At 42.0% G+C, this 21,060-nt stretch overlaps 1 protein-coding gene and 1 long non-coding RNA gene across 4 annotated transcripts in view; one reads left to right on the forward strand and one right to left on the reverse strand.

Annotated features, from left to right (window-relative positions):
• MGAT3 (beta-1,4-mannosyl-glycoprotein 4-beta-N-acetylglucosaminyltransferase) overlaps positions 1–21,060 on the forward strand; it is a 49,484-nt gene that overhangs the window by 22,723 nt on the left and 5,701 nt on the right. The window contains exon 1 of one of the 2 annotated variants that reach the window (XM_081210876.1): positions 14,247–14,378. The exons of the other annotated variant lie outside the window; for it this stretch is intronic. The gene's annotated coding sequence lies outside the window, so the exon portion shown is untranslated. Of the gene's footprint in view, positions 1–14,246; positions 14,379–21,060 lie in introns of those variants that run through there. 2 annotated transcript variants of the gene reach the window in all.
• LOC308596085 lies at positions 10,608–15,872 on the reverse strand. Of its 2 annotated transcripts, none has more exons than XR_014012307.1 (3): positions 15,026–15,872; positions 12,023–12,095; positions 10,608–10,858 (listed from the first exon to the last, which is right to left on the reverse strand). It is a non-coding gene; the product is annotated as an uncharacterized lncRNA (long non-coding RNA). The 2 variants fall into 2 exon arrangements; XR_014012308.1 differs by lacking the exon at positions 15,026–15,872 and adding an exon at positions 14,272–14,364.

The raw sequence follows: 21,060 nt of genomic DNA on the forward strand, positions 1-21,060 counted from the left end.
TCATTCCTGCTAAACCAAAGCATATCCACCTTCATGTACCTGGTGTTTTATGGATCCAGAAGTTTGTCATTGGCAAAAAGAGGTTTAACACATATTAAAATGGATAGGGAAAGATTGGCATAGTGTCAGGTGGGACAATGAAATGTGGTTATCTAAACATTGGACTACACAATAGTGTGAGCTATTAGAAAGTATAAAATGCATGAGAATTCTCCATTGGTGTGTAAGCAATAAGACATTAAACATAAAAACAGTTACACACAATATTCCCCCCTTTGTGGAAATTACACTGTCAGACACATTTCAACATTCTTACATAATAACACATAATACAAAAAAAAAACCAACTAATTAAATATCTGTTACATATCTTGACACAATTGTGATCTTTTACGTATGTATCTTTTGAATCCTGGAGCACAGTCTTAAGGTTCAAAAGTGGGAAAATGTCCTTGCAATTCAACTCCTCCCCCCTTTGTCAGGTCCACTCCCCCCTTTGTCAGGTCCACTCCCCCCCGGCAGTCTATATCCTTTGAAAGAGATCGCTGTGGGCACTTTGAGAACTCTGTTGTTGCTGGTCTTGTGATGGGTTGACTGAGTTGAGGGGTTGTTGCTGCTCATCATTGCACATCTGTAGAAGTGATATCCTGTAAGGGGCAGGGTTTTGGGGTGACTTAAAAACATAGTTAGACAAGAAAGAGGCAAAAGGCAAAAAGGATGTCCTCCAGTTTCCATGGGAAGCTGCAAATAATAACAAATCTTAGCATATTAAGCATTTTATTTATTTCAATATTATTATCACATTTCCACATAATTACTGTTATTATCTGCTAAGTTTGTTTGCTTCCTTCACTTAATTTTTTGTTGTTGTTGTTCTTTTCATATTATCAAATAAAAAATTACTCCACATGTAGAGAAAGAGAACTGTAAAAATACAAGAAAGGTTAAAAATAAAAGGAAAGCAAAAAATTAGATTACCAGTTAGATGAAAACAAACTTGACACAAAAACATCAGATTCAGAAAAGACCTATTATTAAATATATTATCAAAACCACGCAGATTACTACTAGACTGAAAAAAAATACAAAGGTTAAAAAATACAAAAGAAAGCAAAAAATTAGATTACCAGTTAGATGAAAACAGACTTGACACAAAGACATCAGATTTAGAAAAGAATTATTATTGAATAATACAAAGATATTATCAAAAACCGCACAGATTACTACTGGACTGGGGGGAAAAGGGAAAACAATGGGGAAAACTTAAAATTCACCATGTGCTATCCAATAAAAGGACTTCATGAAACTGACTTTCAACATGTGATGAACATGTCCCCAAAGTAAAACACACACACACAAATGACCTATGAGGAACCAAAAATAAATGCTAAGACACACAATTAATAAGCAACCTGAAGTAACCTGAAGTAATCTGTTTTGGCATTCTAACATCCCAAATGAAAATAAAAGTGTTTCTTGATGTGACATCAGCTGTAATGTTAATAGCGGAATACTGGGAAATGAGTTAATACCAATAAAAAAATGAATGGCAATTTTAAAGTTGTGCAAGTAATTTGCACTAGCCAAAATGACAGAATTAATAAGAAATGCTCAGGCAAAAAGGTAAACAAATACCATTCCACAAACAATGTTTGGTTGTGCTTCGATTAATTTCATATATATAATGGAAGAACTGATAAAACGAACTTAATAAACGAAACAAATTATTTGTAACCTAAAAAAAAAATGTCAAAGCCACAAAGAGATAGATGGAAATCAACTAATATAGCAGGGATTCAGACTTGTTTTGCTGAACAGAAAGAAAGTGACTGTTTGCCTTTAAGGGAAGAAAGACAAAAAGAAAAACAAATGCAATTACTTTTTATAGAGTATTTAAATCACTGTTTGCATCCCCTCATTATCATTTGTGCTGTGGGAGAAAAGAAAGGACACTCTGTTGAAAGGGAAAATTATTTCATGTGAGAGGTCTGTCAGGAAATGCTGTTCCTAAAATGCATAGGTATATACACACCTGTTGAAAGGGAAAATTATTTCATGTGAGAGGTCTGTCAGGAAATGCTGTTCCTAAAATGCATAGGCATATACACACACACACACCAAAAAAAAACAAAAACAAAAACAAAAACTTATAAAATTTAAATTCCATTGGGAGGCGAACCTTTTGTTAGCCCCTGGGGCAAGACATTAAGGGTGATTTCCCTCAATGGTTCCAAATTTTACATAAGGAAATTTGTATAGGTTTCAGGCTCTCCAAACCTTCTCTCTCCCCCCTCCTTTCTCTCTCTCTCTCTTTTGTAAGCTGATCTAGCTTCTGTGCATGTGCAGAGTTCATGCCTCAGCAAACCTTTTATACAATTGAAAATGTTGCATCTTTTGGCTCAATTAGAATAAGGAAGGGAAAGGTAAGGAGTAGATTTTAAAAATAGGGTTAGATTTTAAAACAAAAAAGAGAAACTCAGCAATTCAAGTATTCACCATTCAGCCCAAGCAAACTGAGACTGCTTCCTTTATGTACAGGAAAGGGCTATCATTATTGGTCATTTTATCTGGTCATTCGCGGAACAATCAACCGCTCTCTTATTTATGAGTAAAAATGGCCAGGTAAGGAGTGGTTTTTTAAAATAGGGTTAGATTTTAAAACAAAAAAGAGAAACTCAGCAATTCAAGTATTCACCATTCAGCCCAAGCTTCCTTTATGTACAGGAAAGGGCTAATATCCCTCTGGCCATTCGCGGAACAATCAACCGCTCTCTTATTTATGAGTAAAAATGGCCAGAGCGTTAGAATTCATAGGATTTTTTAACATTCTCAGTCATTTCAGCCTTACCATTTGCAGACAAAAAATTATTATTATTATTATTAATATTATTATTTTCTGCGCCTTAATTTACAGGAATGGCCAAGGCTAATTGTACTTGATTATTCATTTGTATGTGCTTAAACTTTGAATTGACTTTTAAGTTTGATTTAAAAAAAAAATAGTAGACAAAATGATAAATACTGTAATCACTCAAATGCTTGATATTACCAGTTGTGCTTCAAAACATCATGGCTTTTACCTCTCACCTTTTAAAACTAAAAAGCAAAGCTAGGCTGAATTTCAACTCCATTACCACACCAGAATTTAAGAATTACCCTCCAATGCTTGCAGACACATGGTCTTCCACACAGCCACAAATTGGGAGAGTTGAAAGGGACCCTGGGGTCATCTAGTCCAACCCTAAAATACAGGGTTCATAGCAAGATTTGTACTACCAGAAACACACACATTCACCTCTCACCTTTAAAAACAAAGAGCAATCTGGGCTGGATTTCAACTCATCAGCCACAAATTGGGAAAGTTGAAAGGGACCTGGGGTCATCTAGTCCAACCCTAAAATACAGGGTTCATAGCAAGATTTGTACTACCAGAAACACACACATACTTATGTACACAGACACAACTGGGGAAGAGATCACAAGCCATGCGCCTATCACAAACCATGCGCCTATCATGTACTAAGGAAAAGGAAAATAAAAGTACCCAACCCTTTTAGCAGATCTTGAAGCTAGTTTGAGTGAGAGTTTACTTCCTTAGACTAAAGAGTGCAAATTCCTATAGAAATTATCTTTAAAAGAAGATTGAAGTTAACATTTTTCCTAAGATAGGGAGAGGATCTTTTATAAAGCAAAGTTTAAACAGCCATAGATTTGATTTAAAAGGAATCCTGAACTTGCAGAGGAATAGTAAGCCTAATCTATGCCCCCCCCCTTTGCAGTTTCCTTTAAAGGAAGCTTACTCGGGAGTAAATTTACCTGGCACAGAATAAGAAGGAGAAGGGGAAAAAACCCTGAAAGAGACAGAGTGAAACAAGGGGGGGCATTTTCTAAGAAAAGAGGCCAGGACGTCTTATAGAGACTGATACCAGGAGCCTTACAATAACTCTTCTGTCCAACCAGATCAAAGTTAAAACTGGACTCAGATATTTTTCTTAGAAGGAACACCATACTTTCATAGGCATATACTTAATGAAGTACATACAAGGAGGAAGACTCTTTTGAGCCTCTCTCAAATAACAAACATTTGCACACTTCATTCTCATTTTTTGTCTTTTTTAAGATTGATAAGGCCCAACATGGCTTTCTTAGATTTAAAATTTTGAAGCAAGCTTGCATTTTTATTTTAGATGGCACATTTAAGATAAGCAGCTGCTGGATGTTACCTAAGTACAATTTAAACACAGGAAAAACGTTTCTTAAACACAAATTGAAGGGGACTGTCAGAGTCCAGGCGGGAAGTAAGCACCAACTGGGCTTCTTTCCCATCAGGAGTCTGTGGGTTCATTTCTTTTGATTGAGGTGCACCCATTTTAAGAATTTTTTTTAATAGCGCTAGCTTTTACTTTTATACTGCAGTCAGGGTTTTATAAACAGCCATAGATTTGATTTAAAAGGAATCCTGAACTTGCAGAGGAATAGTAAGCCTAATCTATGCCCCCCCCCCCCTTTGCAGTTTCCTTTAAAGGAAGCTTACTCGGGAGTAAATTTACCTGGCACAGAATAAGAAGGAGAAGGGGAAAAAACCCTGAAAGAGACAGAGTGAAACAAGGGGGGGCATTTTCTAAGAAAAGAGGCCAGGACGTCTTATAGAGACTGATACCAGGAGCCTTACAATAACTCTTCTGTCCAACCAGATCAAAGTTAAAACTGGACTCAGATATTTTTCTTAGAAGGAACACCATACTTTCATAGGCATATACTTAATGAAGTACATACAAGGAGGAAGACTCTTTTGAGCCTCTCTCAAATAACAAACATTTGCACACTTCATTCTCATTTTTTGTCTTTTTTAAGATTGATAAGGCCCAACATGGCTTTCTTAGATTTAAAATTTTGAAGCAAGCTTGCATTTTTATTTTAGATGGCACATTTAAGATAAGCAGCTGCTGGATGTTACCTAAGTACAATTTAAACACAGGAAAAACGTTTCTTAAACACAAATTGAAGGGGACTGTCAGAGTCCAGGCGGGAAGTAAGCACCAACTGGGCTTCTTTCCCATCAGGAGTCTGTGGGTTCATTTCTTTTGATTGAGGTGCACCCATTTTAAGAATTTTTTTTAATAGCGCTAGCTTTTACTTTTATACTGCAGTCAGGGTTTTATCCCCACTTTTCAGGAAACACAATAAATAACCCACAGTACACTCAATTTGGACAACTCCGAGAATTAGTACTGTGACACACCGCCGTTCGTCTGGCCTGACTTACTAGGCTGGTACAGCTGTTGGCCTTTCCTGGCTACTAAGCTAACAGTGCGGTCAGCGATCTCAAACCCCCCCTTTGGTCATTACTCAGCCAGGGAGCCCACAGCAACCTCCTGCCTCTTACAATCTAACCTGAGAGTTCCCTACTGGACGCTTGCGTAGCGCAGTGCCAGATTGGGACTCAGAAATGACAAAGAAGGAAAGGAATCAGGTGCCCTTGCTTTCTCTGCTCACAGGTCATCTCTAACAAAGATCGCCATGGCAGAGGTGCGGCTGCACCTGGGAGTTATAGTTTTGGGAATTATAGTTTTCAGTGCAGAAGAAATTGCACAACCTTTCTGGGCAAAACTCCGAAGGAATAGGTTGGCATACAGAATTAAGTGGAAGAAATCACACACAACCTTTGCCTGGGCATACTCCGAAGGGCTAGGGCTGGTGTTGAGATCGAGGGGACAGAAAGAAGGAGGCAATTTTTAGATGAGGAAAAAAGTAGAAATTTTAGATTTGAAGGGAAAAGGAAGAATTAAAGAATTTTGGTTGCTGTGGTTTAGAGACCCCAACCCACTACCCGTGTTTCCTACTTAATACTCACTTCCGCATGCTCTGTTCCTGGTGATCCCACGATGTCTTGACTGATTGTTTAAGGCCGGCCTGATCAAGATTTGCTTCCTCTGGTTAGCCCCGCTGAAACTCCAGTTATTGCCAGACCCTGGGACCGATGGAAGACTGGTTATTCCTCCTGGCAAACTGCCTGGTGCGCGCTGGATAACCAGTCCTTCCTCGCTTCCAGAATCCGGGTAACCAAAAGTCCCTTCGTGCGTGGTCGCCATCTGTTGTAAATAAAAATATGCCCTTTTCCCTTATGGGGTATCCAAGAGCCCATATAGAGTCCTTACATAGGTTCCCTATTGGTAGGAGAAAATAACAGAGGCCAACCAGAGAATATTGAGAAGCAAAACAGCTAGTAAGCTTGATCTTTATTGATCTGTTGCAACAGGGTACTCCCCTCACACGCAGGAGAGGAAGAGGACCCAGAACAATGGCCTGCAAGGCCTTATAAAGACTTTTGAAATTCCCCTTCTCTAGATCAGGACCACCCCCAGAAACATTATGCATACATCACAGAAGGGGTGTAACCTAAGACCACCCCTCAGATACATCCCACCTACATCACAGAAATTTAAATGTTGTTTTTCTCTTCTCCTTGTTTATCTCCTGTCTAGCAGGTTACTTGATTGGATTTTCTGGGGAGCCTGGCCATTCTTTTGTAGTGCTAAAATACTTATTTCCTGGGCCAGGTCACAGGCTCACACCTTATTCAAACACAGATTAAAGGAAGAGACAATGGGGAGGCTTTTCCATTTTTAACCTTGCAGAGAAAGGATTTGGTCAGTTTAGGAATCAAAATGGTTCCAGGTCTGCCTTCCTGTACTGATCCATGTATGTGGAGTTATGAACATTACTATATATCTAAAACCATAAAATTCCTATCACACCCTCGAGCAAAAGTAATGCATACTGGAAGGGGCTTTGCTCCCCTGCTACCTTTGGATTGTGATTAGAGGAAAGGGTGGGGGTGGAGGAAGAGAGAGAGAGACCCCCTTAGATTAAAGTGTGGAGTCAGGTTTCCCCCTGTCTGTGTGTGTGTAGTGAGTGGGAGGGGGGGTCAGAGAGAGAGCGACAGGGAATGCTTTTTGCATAGGATTGGCTTATCCCCAAACATTCATTGAAGCAGAGAAGGAGCCAAGTTGGGACCCGTGCAGACAGAAAGGGAGGGGGGATGAGAGGGAAGGGGAGGTGGAGTGACTACTCTATTCCAAAACAGTAATAGAGCTGCTACTGTGGGAAAGTGATCCTGCTGCCAAACCTCAAGTGACCAGGGTATGTGTGTGTTTGTTGCTGCCGCCCCCCAGCAGTGATCCTGTCATTTGTGCTTTGCAGTGCCTTCCTCTTTCTGAGCCCCTCTTTCCAGAAACCTGCCCCACAGAAAAGCCATCCATTAAGAAAACTGCTTTGCTTTCTAAAGGCTATTTTTAAAACACCCCCCCCCCCTGCAAAGGTGCCTTGTAACCGTAGCAAAATTACAGGAGCTACTTGATCTAGGAAATCATTGAAACTGTTGAAACTGCATCATTATGCCCTTTAAAGTGTCTTTGCGCCTCATTCCACTGCCTCCCTCCCTCTTTTTGTGACTTTTGGGTGGTTACGTCCCAATTATCCCAAAGAAAGTTGCTACAGCAGCAATACTGAAGTGGCCTGATCTGGCTGGACACAGCAGAACCCATTAAAGCCAAATTGGTTTCCTTATTTGAAAAACAAGCACTAAAGTATCTTTATGGGCATTCATTGGGAAGTAGGGCTTAAACAAGGACAGATAACTTCCTGCTTTGTCTTTAAGAACAGCTTTTTAAAAATGTTGTATCTGGCCTGGAGGATTAGTCTTCAAAACACAACTAAACATTCCGTACCAAAACGAAGATATATGGCCTCATTAAGTCCATAGACCAGTCCATCAAATGCAAAGTGAAAAATAAAAGGGCATAAACATGGAGTTCTTCAGAGAAGAAACAGCAGTAAAAGAAGGGTGTGTTTTCAGCCTGAACTGACCTGCCAGGGCAACATAATCCAATCAAAGACTGACTCTCTGTTAATATGACAAAGGAGAATTTTACAAGAGAGAACCGGTTTGTCTGTGCACAGAAGGAAGTGACTGGATGGGACCAACTCCACTTTGATCAAACAAAAATGTATCTTTTTCAAGGAAGAAATAAAGAAGGTGGAGAGTTGTAGCAGAAAAATAGTGGGTAATAGGGAGTTAAGCATCCCTGCCCTCTGTTTCTCCACTTCACATCGTCCAAAGCGACTTTTCTCTAGAGCAGCAAGAGAGAACCCGTAGCCCCTATTGGACTGCAACTCCCATCAACCCCAACCTGCTTGGCCAATGGTCAGGGATCATGGGAGTTGTAGTCCAACGCATCCAGAGAACCATAGAAGAAGAAGCCATCAAGATTTTTAATACACATTTGCATGTAATGTGTTGTTCTTTCTCCATTGTTACCTTTCTTAGTCAAACAGTTTTGGAGTTACTTCAGGGCAGTCAGCTAAAACTGAAGAAAGGCAGTGCTGTTGCTGACTTCATTCTGGAAGGAAGTTCAGTGGTACCTCGGGTTAAGTACTTAATTCATTCCGGAGGTCTGTTCTTAACCTGAAACTGTTCTTAACTTGAAGCACCACTTTAGCTAATGGGGTCTGCTGCTGCTGCCACGCCGCTGGAGCACTATTTCTGTTCTCATCCTGAAGCAAAGTTCTTAACCCAAAGTACTATTTCTGGGTTAGCGGAGTCTGTAACCTGAAGCGTATGTAACCCGAGGTACCACTGTATATTTATATACAGTGGTACCTTGGTTTAAGAGCAGCTTAGTTTATGAACAACTTGGATTAAGAATGCTGCAAACGCAGAAGTAAGTGTTTTGGTTTGTGAACTTTGCCTTGGAAGCAGAACATGTTTCGCTTCCTGTTGAGTGTGTTCCATTTGTAAATTGAGTCCCCCACTGCTATGGGAAAGCATGCCTTGGTTTAAGAACACTTTGGTTTAAGAACGGACTTCCGGAACAGATTAAGTTCGTAGACCAAGGTACCACTGTATTCTTTTTGGTTTGGGGTAGAGGTGGAGTTCAGAACCCAGTCTCTTAGTGTGCAGAAACATAATAGAATTACATATGGTTGTGTTGCTAGTGTAGAATGAATTTGACATTTAACCTGTATGTTGTTAAGAATCATTTCATTGCACTAGAAACATGCAGTTGCCACTTGTGCTAATTTTCAAAATATCACATGTGTATTGTACATCAGTTGTGGGGTAAACTCATTTTACCAGCAACCCCACCCCAAGGTGGTTATTTCAACAGGGTAGGGTAGGAACAAATAAGTAGAGCATCACTTACCCCGTCACTACTATCTGTCCTCGTTTACCTTTGAAGGACGGGGCGTACTGGGTCTGCAGACACCCACTGGCATCACTGAAGAGGAAAAACCCATTCTTAAAGCCATTTTGAGACACCCTTTTTGAAGTTTAAAAGGTAAACACCTTTTGTTTGAAATTCCTTTGCACTCCTAATGTTTTTATTCTTATAATTTTAAGTTTTATTTTTCTAAGGCAACATCCATTATGCCAAAAGGAGTCCTCAAGCAATCTTTGGAAACTAATTTAAAAATAGTATAGGTATTTTTATGATTGTCACTACCGGTGGGCAGCAGGATGAGGAGCAAAGCCTCTCTATATTTTCTGCCTCAGGTGCAGAAATGTCTTAGAACATAAGTAGGTTCTGTGGTTCCCAGGTTGCTGCTTCATTTTTCAAGTGTCTTGTACTGGTGTTGCACAGACATCTGAGTGCAAGACACATCCCAATTACTTCCAGATCACATATTGGATAATGTCTTGTAAGGGCAGTTCCTTGGTAAGGAATAACATGAAGTTGTTTGCATCCTCTGTTTGTTCAGCTCCCAAGGTGAACATCAATGTCAGTAATTGTTGACCTGTTTACTAAAGTTCCATTATGTTTCGGATGTGAGTACAGGATGGTATAAATCACTTGATAATTCTGAACAATAAGAAGGCCTAATTCTAGGGAAGGAGAAGATAACCTCTAGTGTATTACTGCACTTGCCCCCGTTTCTTACTGCTTAGGAAGATGACAATAAGCACAGATTTATAATAGCTTAGATCTAAAATAGCCTAGATCCAGTCATTTTCCCATGTACCAAATAAATTACAGCTGTCTGTTGAATGAACCTATAAAATGGTTTAATTTTCAGAAGGAGATTTAGGTATCTTAATTCAGGTAATAATTTGAAAAGAGTTTGTTTCTTGAAAAATTATTAGGGAATAGCAGCTAGCAGAATACCAGCCATTATGTTGGTTGGAGTAGTCAGTATGGTTCCCTCCAGATGTTTTTGGGCTACAGAACCCATCATCCCTATTGGTCTTTCTGGCTGTGGTTGATGTGTGTTGTAGTTCCAGGTTATCTGGAGGGCACCATGTTGGCTACTCATACTAGAAAGGGTATGATGGAAAGTGAATCTATGTATTGGAAGGGCCCTACTCAGTGGGACTCTGTGTCACAAGTAGAAGGCAGGCTTTGCCCTACCTTGACCATGTCTCAAGTGCCAGAACCATTGACTTAAAAGAAAATCAAGGATGCATTCAGGGATGCTAGTTGGAGAAGTCAATCTGCTCCCTGTAATTGGTGACCCCAGTATCTTGAAGTTGGAGAGGATGTTTTCTCATTTCCCAGTCTCCTTACATTTTTATTTTTTTACTTAATAAATTTCTATACCACCCTTCATCCAAGGATCACTGCATTTTATTTACAATAGAAACACACAAAACATAGTAATGAACAAAAACAATTACATGCCCCTCCCATAAGGTTTGTTTATGTTGTGTCCCATGGAAGTCATTGGGAAACAACCCAGACTCTTCTCTGCCGTAGCTTAATTCTGGCTTCTGTTTCTTGGTTACCAGGTAACAGGACTGTGTTATACTATTAGCAATCAAAATTCTGCTGCAGGAAAAGGTGCTCATTAAATTGCTGACCTAAAAAAAAAAGCATGGATTTCTAATCTCTTAACTGGCTCAGTTGATTGTTACATGCTGAAATCACTAAATCAGGAATGAGGAACCTGTGGCCCTCCTTGTGGGACTCTAAACAAAATCAGCCCTAACCAGTATGGCCAATGATGATCAGGGTTGATGGAGTCCAACATCTGGAAGGCCACAGATTCCTCATCTCTAACCCGGCTGTCTCTGCCTGGGTGCTCAGTACAACACCACTCCATAGGTCAGAGAGGCAGGAAAGGGAGGTCACTATCACCCATTAAAAAAAAAAATCCATCTCCCTCACTATGAGACTGATACACGCTGTGTCTGGGTTCAAGTGATGGCTTGTGGTGTTTGTGGCCAGTGAAACAGAAAGGGGATGTTGTTAGTGCACTGTCCACCTTATTGTACTACAAACTCCTTCACCAAGCTGGCAGAATGTAATATTGAATGTGGTGATGGAGAACGCTTTCATGATTGTATTGAGGGACTTCCAATATTTGTTCTGAGGCTGGGCGAAGACTTCATGACAACCATGAAACTGTCTCAGTACATCGTTGACCTGACATATGTATCTGAACATACCACCTAGTATTCGCCACAGCACAAACTAGTAATATTTTGCTGATTGTGGGGCTTGTTGTGCCTTCCCCACAGGCTCACTTGTTTGAAGACAGGCAGAGGGGACCCTTCTGGTAGTTCCACTGCCTTCAGAAGTTTGGAGGTGATGGTGGCTCAGGGGAGGGCAACCCTTGTGGCACCCCTTAAACTGTGGAATCCCCCCTCCTCACAGAAGTGTATCTGGCACCATCATTATGGAGTTTTCATTGAATGCTGAAGATGTGCCTCTTTACCCCTAGCCTTTGACACCTCATGTATATTTTAGGACCTACCCTTTTATTCTGTTATTTGTTTTAACTGATTTTTATTTTAACAATTGCATTTTTAAAATTGTAGCCCACCCCAAAACCTCCATGGTGAAGGGAAATAATTAATAATTGGCAGCCAATATAATATGCTCAAACCATCTTGCCCCCATGAGTAACCTGGCCGCCCTTGCATATAATGTGTTGCAGTAATCTAACCAAGCTGTTAGCAGAGCATAAATAACAGTAATTAGGTTATCCTTGTCCAGATAGGGGTTCAGTGCCTCAGTCTTACCTGGAATGAGCTTCAGTTTGGCTTTCATCCTAGTCCATTACCAAGGAAAGACATAGGTCCAGCACATCCATACCTGCAGATGTAAAGGAGAAGTAGAGCTGTGTGTTGTCATCATATTGCTGACAATGTACTCCAAAACTCCAGATAACCCCACTCAGCAGTTTCAGCTAGGTGTTATAGGAGACCTCTGGTTTCCATAGTTATTTTTTGGGGTGGGAAGATCCTTTAAGTTCTCTGATTTTCATACGTTCTGTCAGGACTGGTTCGAGTTCAGGCAGCAGCTGCTGGAGGCAATGGTGGCAGCCTCTTTTCCGATCTCCCTAAGCCTCCCTTACACAGCTATGTCCTCCAACTGAGGGGAAATGGTTGACTACTACATGGCATGTCCTGGTTCTGCTATTCTAGCCCATTGCTTTAGATGCACTACCCCATCACCAGTGTTGAATTAAGAGTCAGCTGGCAGACCAGTCAGCTTCTGTGTGTGGAACAGAAAAGGGCACCATCTCCTTTGTCTCAGACAACAAAGTGACTTAGACTAGCCCTGCGGTCTGTTGTCTCCTTTCCACCTGTGCATTGTTTTTCTCTTAATTGTGGGCGAAGGAGAAATGTGTTGATTGCTTCATTGGATGAACTTTGGCCTCACGCGCCTGCAATTCAGAGGCATTTCTTGCATTGCTATGTTAATCTCAGGAAATGGAAAAAGGAAAAATGGAAGAGAAGGCTACAGAATGTCAGCCCACCCAGAGGCCAAGTGTTTCTTCCTCTCTGAGATGAGGAATCTCTGGTATGTGAGGATGCAGAGGTGACTCTGTGTGTGGTTAGGAGCAGGGCAGGCTGATCTTAATTTGATAGCTTTCAGGTGCTATGACAAATAGTTTCTATAATTCAGGTTTCCCCAATGAAAGAATTTTTTATTGCAGTGATGTCTCCCACAGGGGAGAGAGACAACTGGAACCCTAGGATACGAATCCATCTGCCACTGGGTAGGTCAAATCCAGATTAGAAACCAAGGTTTCTAGTGTGTGCTACATGTTATATATACTCTCAGAGGTGAATTCAGATTTAACAACGAAGTTGCCCACCAGGCAAGTTCTCTTTGAGAACTTGTGTGATGGTTAAGAGTACGGTTGCCATATTTCAAAAAGTAAAAATCCGGACACAAAGGTTTGGCAAAGTTGTTGAGCCGATTTCCAGAAATTACGCCAAGGACATTTTTGACAGATGAATCCCGGCTATGTCCAGGAAATTCTAGACGAATGGCAGCCCTAGTTAAGAGTGTGAGGTATATGCCCCAGGGCTTTTTTTCAGCCATAACTCAGTTCTAGCACCTCTCAGGTGGGCGCCATTGCCATCATAAGAGAATAAGGGAGGCGTTTTCTAGAAAAATAGCACTTACTATGCAGAAGCATTTTTGGGGGGCTTATCAGTGGGGGCTCCTATATCTAAATAAACCCCAAGCTGAACTGCCAATTTATGGATTTTAGTGCTGTGCTTCTGTCTTTCTAATCATCCACAGGCCCATGATTCAAGGTTTCAAAAACCTGTTAATTTAAGGTAAGCAGGCCCTTCTTTGAACAATTGTCTATCCTCATCAAATAATCCTCTTTGGGCCAGGGTCTCTACTCACGTGTTGTAAAATTGTGTGTGTGTGTGTGTGTGTGTGTGTGTGTGTGTGTGTGAGAGAGAGAGAGAGAGAGAGAGAGAGAGAGAGAGAGAGAGAGAGAACAGAGAGATTGCCTCATATTTTTAGACCAGTGTTTCAACAGTCATGACCCATAATAGTGTTCAATGTTTTGGAACGCAGAAATAAAATCCTCAAACAATCCATTCTAGCATGCGGGGGGGGGGGCACCTAAATTATATAATTCAGTATTTGAATGACTGGTATTAGTAATTGTATTATAAATTGGTATTGTTATAACGAGGCTATTATTGGATAGTGATTGAAAACTAATAAAAATTATTATCAGTAGTGTTCAATGCTGCGGCTGTGAAAAGGGACTTCTGGGCTTTCTTCAGAAGTCCTCGTTGTGGTATATGTGTGTATAACAGAGGGCGAGATACTATTGCTACCAAGTTGTGAAAGCTGCTTTCCTGTGCTTCCCAATGTCTTCAAACTTTTTAACAAAAAAAGATTGCAAGCAGGATGCTATGAAAAGAGTCTTTCACAATGTGACATCCACGGGCCTAGGCCCAGTTGTAGTTATAAGGAAACTGTGGGGAAAGTTTGAGGCCTAACCACCACCAACCTAAGCGGGGCTCATCTCCTGCACCAGAACTACTTGGTGTCATGTGAGTAGCACTCCTGCCTTCCCGTGGAGCTCCATCAAGGCTTCTCGGCTTCGACCAGCTAGCCGTAAGTGAGAAATGGGCCTTCATCCCCTTCATAGCTGAGCGGCAGACTGAGAATGTGTCAGACTCTCCTGCCCAAAAGATGATTTCTGGGAGGCTTTAATACAGGGGTAGGCAACCTAAGGCCCATGGGCTGGATGCGGCCTTCCCAATCCAGCCCGCAGACGGTCCGGGAATCTGTGTTTTTACATGAGTAGAACGTGTCCTTTTATTTAAAATGCATCTCTGGGTTATTTGTGGGGCATAGGAATTTGTTCTTTATTTTTCCAAAATATAGTCCGGCCCACCACATGGTCTGAGGGACGGTAGACCAGCCCATGGCTGGAAAAGGTTGCTGCTTTAATACGTTGCCTTGGTGAACAAAGGGATTTGTGTGCACTGTTGGAAGCAATGTTTCTTGGCCTCTGAGGTGGCTTGGGTGATGTTATATTTTGCGTGCACGGGAATATCACTAATTGGTGGCATGGAATGAGAAAGGTTATTAGGAGGGACACTTGGGTGGACAGAAACAGTGCGGTGCTATTGCTATCTCATCAGCAGGAGACTGGACAAGAGGAGCTATGGGCAGAGATAAATTTTGTTTGGGCAAGTAGATCTAATAGTTAGGTGCAGGGCCAGAATTGGAAGCCTGTGGCCTCGAGCAACGCTTACATCCCAGCAGGAGTGAACTGGCAGTCTCCTGATTCTGCTGCTACTCTTTGCTCATGTTGCTGGTTCACCTGTCCTCTGATGGGTCCCGACAGGAGAAACAGCCTGTGCCACCTTGCCTTCTCTTTTCGGGCAGTGGCACAGACTGAGTTGAGACACGGAGCAAGAGAATGGGCAGCAGCAACACTGATAGGGCTAATTGGGCTGGCAAGCCTGCTGAGGCCATCTAGCCAAAGGGTGCCCCAAAGCTTGGAGCATGGGTAGGCAAACTAAGGCCTGGATCCAGCCCAATCACCTTCTAAATCCGGCCTGCAGATGGTCTGGGAATCAGCATGTTTTTACATGAGTAGAATGTGTCCTTTTATTTAAAATGCATCTCTGGGGTATTTGTGGGGCATAGGAATTCGTTCATTCCCCCCCCCCCAAAAAAAAAATAGTCCGGCCCCCCACAAGGTCTGAGGGACAGTGGACTGGCCCCCTGCTGAAAAAGATTGCTGACCCCTGGCTTGCGGTTTTAGGTGAATAGGCTGTCTTGTTCTTATTGGCAATGCTACTTACACAAACAACTGCTGGCATTAGCTGTCTTGGCTTCAGGAAAGAAACTTTGTCCTTGGTTTTCAATAATAACCGGCTATATAGCTCAGATCATTTTTTCACACACATTCTTGGTCAGCCCTATGCTAGCCTTGTGAGATAGGCCAGTTTATGCCTGTATTGCCAATGGAGAGCTGAGTGGAAGAAATAGTGCCTTGTCTACAGAGTTCTTAATAGAGGCAAACCAAAGACTTCTATTTGCTGTGCAATGCTACTTCTCCTTTATCTGGAAATGAATTGCTTCATAAGGTAGAGGAAGGAGATTAAGATAACTTTAGTCTCTGCTTCTGCTGGTCATCTTCTGCCCTGTCCCCTTCCTTCCTCATTTTCTGACCCCCAGCTTGCATAGACCTCGCCATACTGTCCATTGCCTTCATAATTAAATGTTGTGTATAAAAATAATTATGCACATAATTAAATGTCATGCATAAAAATTTCGAAAGAAACTCTGGCAACTTGTTCTTGACTCCTGAACTGGAGTTTAAATAAGCAGCCTCACACCCTCTGGCTTGAAACTTATTACATCTTAGAGATCTCTACTGATTTATGGTTTTAATTTGACATAACTCATTTAGCCTGCAATCCTATGCACACTTACCGGATCGTACGTCTCGCCTTTTAAAGTCAATGAGCCTTTCTTGGAAGTTGCCTACGCACATGCATAGGTTTGTTGCCTTTAGTTACTTTGGAAGCAGCATTTATTTCACTGGAACATTTTGGTCTGCATTTCCTTTGATGCCCAGGGTTGTCATTCTGAAAATCATTCTGAATTTAATGGCCCAGGTGTATTCCTACTAGGATAGCTGTGAATGCACTTTGCCAAAGGTCTTCATGTTTCACAAGCATTAAGAAACAGAACAAGATTTTCTGGCCTTTTTTGATAACCTCTGTCTGGGTCTCTTTATTAAACCTACTTCAAGCTACTGCCTTTTTATTATTAAAGCAAATTCTTGTTTGTTTGTTTTTTTAAACCTTTGTAATAGGATACATTAAATGCTTTCCACTTGATAAGTTTTACTAGTTGCAAATTTAGAGGGTTGTTTTTCTTTTCTTCAGGCATAGATAATTGTGTCTGGACATGAAGGAATTTCCTTCATCTTAAAAACTGCTGAAGAACATCTATGCCTGAAGGGCAAAACTCCAACTTAGAATTATCCACACTGACTGGCAACCGCTCTGCAAGGTTTCAGACAGGAGTCTCTCCCAGCAGATGCTTTACCTGTCTTTTCCTATGCTGAGCATCTTCTTACCATAGTTCTTGGGCCTCCCTCATGTTAATACATGAATGTAGTGAACCCTTCTCTGCCTGCAGATGTAGTGGAAAGAGTATTGTTATAGATTTTTGGGGGTGATCCCCCTAAACCCTAGAAATTAGTAAATGGTAGGATTTTCATTAATTGAGATTTGGGACACGGGTGGTGCTGTGGGTTAAACCACAGAGCCTAGGACTTGCCAATCAGAAGATCAGCGGTTCGAATCCCCGCAACAGGATGAGCTCCCGTTGCTCGGTCCCTGCTCCTTCCAACCTAGCAGTTCAAAAGCAAGTCAAAGTGCAAGTACATAAATAGGTACTGCTCCAGCGGGAAGGTAAACGGTGTTTACATGTGCTGCTCTAGTTTGCCAGAAGCAGCTTAATCATGCTGGCCACATGACCTGGAATCTGTACACCGGCTCCCTCAGCCAATAAAGCAAGATGAGCACCACAACCCCAGAGTCAGTCACGACTGGACCTAATGGTCAGGGGTACCTTTACCTTTACAAGTTGTGCCAGACAAGGAATTCCTACTGTCTTATGCAAACCAGCCTGACTGGTCTAGTGAAGAGCAAATCTGTTAACATGACAAAAGGTGTTGACTGGCCATCTGAAGGGAATCATTTGGCCTGGGGAGACAGATATTGCCAAGGTGTTGGGGTGTCTGTTTGAGGTGATGGGATTCGCCAAAGGAACACAGACTGGGGGGGATGCCTAGAACCCCCTGGGATCTTCCTATCACTGGGCAGAGGGTGGGGATGGTACCCAACTTTTGCAACAGTATTAAGGAGGAAGGTGTGTGTGTTCCCAGTGGGTGGATTTGGAGACAATCTGGTTGTTGGGAAAGCTGGATGTTTAGGCCTTGTTGCAGTGGTAAAACCCCTTGTCTGAGTATTGTATAGTACTGTATACCACTGAAGACAGAGGGCTCACAGGATTACTGTATGGAGGATTATTTAGTCATACAATTCTCCCACTTGAAGTCTTACCACTCAGTGAGAACTAGGTCGTAGTCCCAAGGGCTGTTGTTATTGCACTGTTGGAGGTTTGCCATAACCTCTTCTGAAGATCGCTCCTTGTTTATCTTCCGGCAACTCCTGCTGATAGTGCCTAACTCCTGACTAGAAGATACAGTATCAGATGGAAACCCATTAACAGCAGGCCGTTTTGATCCTGGGGAGAATGCAACCTAGGCTGCCTGCCTGAGTAGAGCTGGTGGACTTTGGCTCTTTCTGCTTCATTTTCTTGGCAACAAGTCATGGAGAGACAGATAAAAGAGGAAAATTATCGGTTCTGCTTATATCTCTTTGATTCTTGCACCTATTAATTTCTAATTGCATGATGCTTCCAAGCAAGGAAGCTGGGGAGGAAAGGGTCAAAGTGGGCAGGCTAGCTTGATTGCTCTTTAAGCTATCATAGTTTGTATGACTAGGGATGCGGGTGGCGCTGTGGGTAAAAGCCTCAGCGCCTAGGACTTGCCGATCGAAAGGTCGGCGGTTCGAATCTCTGCGGCGGGGTTGCGCTCCTGTCGCTCGGTCCCAGCGCCTGCCAACCTAGCAGTTCGAAAGCACCCCCGGGTGCAAGTAGATAAATAGGGACTGCTTACTAGCAGGAAGGTAAACGGCGTTTCCGTGTGCTGCGCTGGCTCGCCAGATGCAGCTTGTCACGCTGGCCACGTGACCCGGAAGTGTCTGCAGACAGCGCTGGCTCCTGGCCTATAGAGTGAGATGAGCGCACAACCCTAGAGTCTGGCAAGACTGGCCCAAACGGGCAAGGGTACCTTTACCTTTTTTAGTTTGTATGACATTGTGGCTGAAATAAAATGAGAGCCATTTGCAATGATTTCTTAGAAATCTTAGAAAGGTGGACTTGACCACAAAGGGCAGGAAACATGTGTAAGGTAAAGAGCCAAGTGGCAGTAACTTAGCATCACTTGTAAACATGTAGAAGCTGCTTTCTACCAAATTAGACCATTGGTCCATCTAGCTTTTTCTGGTCTTTGCTGGCTGGCTGGCTCTCCAGGATTTTGGAGAGTGGTCTTTCCAGTTCTACCTGGAGATGTCAGGGATTGAACTGGGAACCTTCTGCATGCAAAGCATGGGCTCAGCCACTGATCTATGGCCCCTCCCTTCCATTAGTGTACCATAAGAGGAGTCAGAGCATATTTCCTAAGTAGTTTAAGGTGCATTCCTGGATGCATCCATCACTCTTTGCCTCTTTGTGTAGACAGGGACTCCACAGAGTTTCCTTCACTACCCTTTCTGCCACTTTATGGGCAGTGGGCGACCTCATCTAAAGTCGGGCATAAGCTGTGATGGGGAGCTAGTGGCACCTCAGAGGTTGCTGGGCTGTAACTCCAAATATCTCCTACCACTGGCCATATTGACTGGGGCAGATGGGAGTTGGAGTGCAAACACAGCCGTTGGCCATGCATTCCTCATCTCCAGTGTTAAAGACTGGCAGGAATTCCCCAGTGCAGCCCATGTGACATCACTAGAAATCATGGCCCTGTCCCTGAATGATGAGAGGCAACAGTATATGAAATGCACTGAATATCCAAGCAATATTCCTGCCCATGGTTCTGGGATCAAATTAAGACAAATGTATACATTTACCCTTTATTAAAGTTTTAGGATGGAAATTCAATTTTGATCAAAGAAAAACGAAAGAACTAAAACCCTGTTCCACAGGTATCAAAAGTTTGGGAAATGCCCCAGGGATGCCAGGGCATAAATATTTCAACTTGAGTCAGCAGTAATGTGAAACTGTTGCAAAACACACCAAAACCAAAATCCAATTTAAGCAGCATTAAGAGAAGAACTATTCACAATATATTGAGACCTTTTGCTGCAGTATTTTGCCTGTCTCAGTCATCAGATTAACACTTATGTGAAGAGTCCAAAGAGGTCAAGACGATAAACAATAGTCTTTGTATTATGCTTTTTATATTTATAGAGGCTTTCAAGTACTCACCAGGCTGGAAGGAGAAAAGCTCTCACCCCCACAAGTGATATAGGACCCAGCAGAAGCTCTGACGTAACTCTTATTTGCCAGATTGTCTGCTGTTCCCAAAGCCCTTTGAGCCATGAACCAGAGCAAGTAGGAAGATGCCTCTAAATTAGGCAGATTACGTGGCACTCCCAACAGATGGATGCCAACAACAATAATTCAGAATTTCATATGGGCTACACATAAAATGAAGAGATATGGTGATTAAACAAAGAAATCTCTGAATAAAATGTTTCATTGACATTTAAAATAAAAATACGTTGCTAGAATAACCAGTAGATGTCTAGCCAAGCATATTCATACAATACAACTACATTCCTAAGCACACATACTGGGAAGTAAACTCTATTGAATTTACTGCATTGGATTACATACATAGGATTGTCCTGTTACCCCATAACAAAAGACTAATATTGTCAAGAGAAGTTTATAAATGATTGTCAATTTTAAAAATCATGAACTGGCCATGGGGACCCAGTTTCTAGATATAGATAGGATGGTCACTCCACTTAAGAATCAACTGACCACTTCCTGGATCAATTTTTCAATGACTAAAACTACAGTGATTCAGAAACTTCCACTGGTGCAGAATTCAGCAGCCAGGTTGCTCATGGAGGCAAGATGGTTTGAGCATACAGTTGGTGACCATTCTGCATGTATTTCATTGACACACAACCACCGATGCACAGGTCATTTTGGACCCGGAAGAGGGCGGAACGTGCTTGTGTGCACTCCACTGACGGGTGTGAATGTCCAAAATGCAACCCCTGCACAAATAAAGAGTTGCCTGCTTTATACTGATCCTGGCCTGACTGCACTGGTTGCCAATTAGTTTCCAGGCCCAATTCAAAGTGAACTGACCTGGACCCCGTGCTCATAATCTAAGGCCCTTCTTAAGGTGTCACCTGCATGAGAGGTTTGGAGGGTGGCAACGTGAGAACGGGCCTTTTCTGCCTGTCATCTTTGTGGCATATCTTCAGGCACCAGGCAAAAGCATGTTTGTGGGGGTGGGGAAGGTTGTTGGTTTGTTTCTATTGTTTCTATTGTGTATTTTGTGTTCTCATTTTGTATTTTTGATCTTTGGATGAAGTGCGCTATACACATTTAATAAATAAATAATAATAACAACAATAATAACTTAAAATCCAATATTATGAATATCAGTTAGAGTCTGGGAGCGTCC

This window comes from Podarcis bocagei (genome assembly GCF_964188305.1).
Source record: "Podarcis bocagei genome assembly, chromosome: 10".
Taxonomy (NCBI): Eukaryota; Metazoa; Chordata; class Lepidosauria; order Squamata; family Lacertidae; genus Podarcis; species Podarcis bocagei.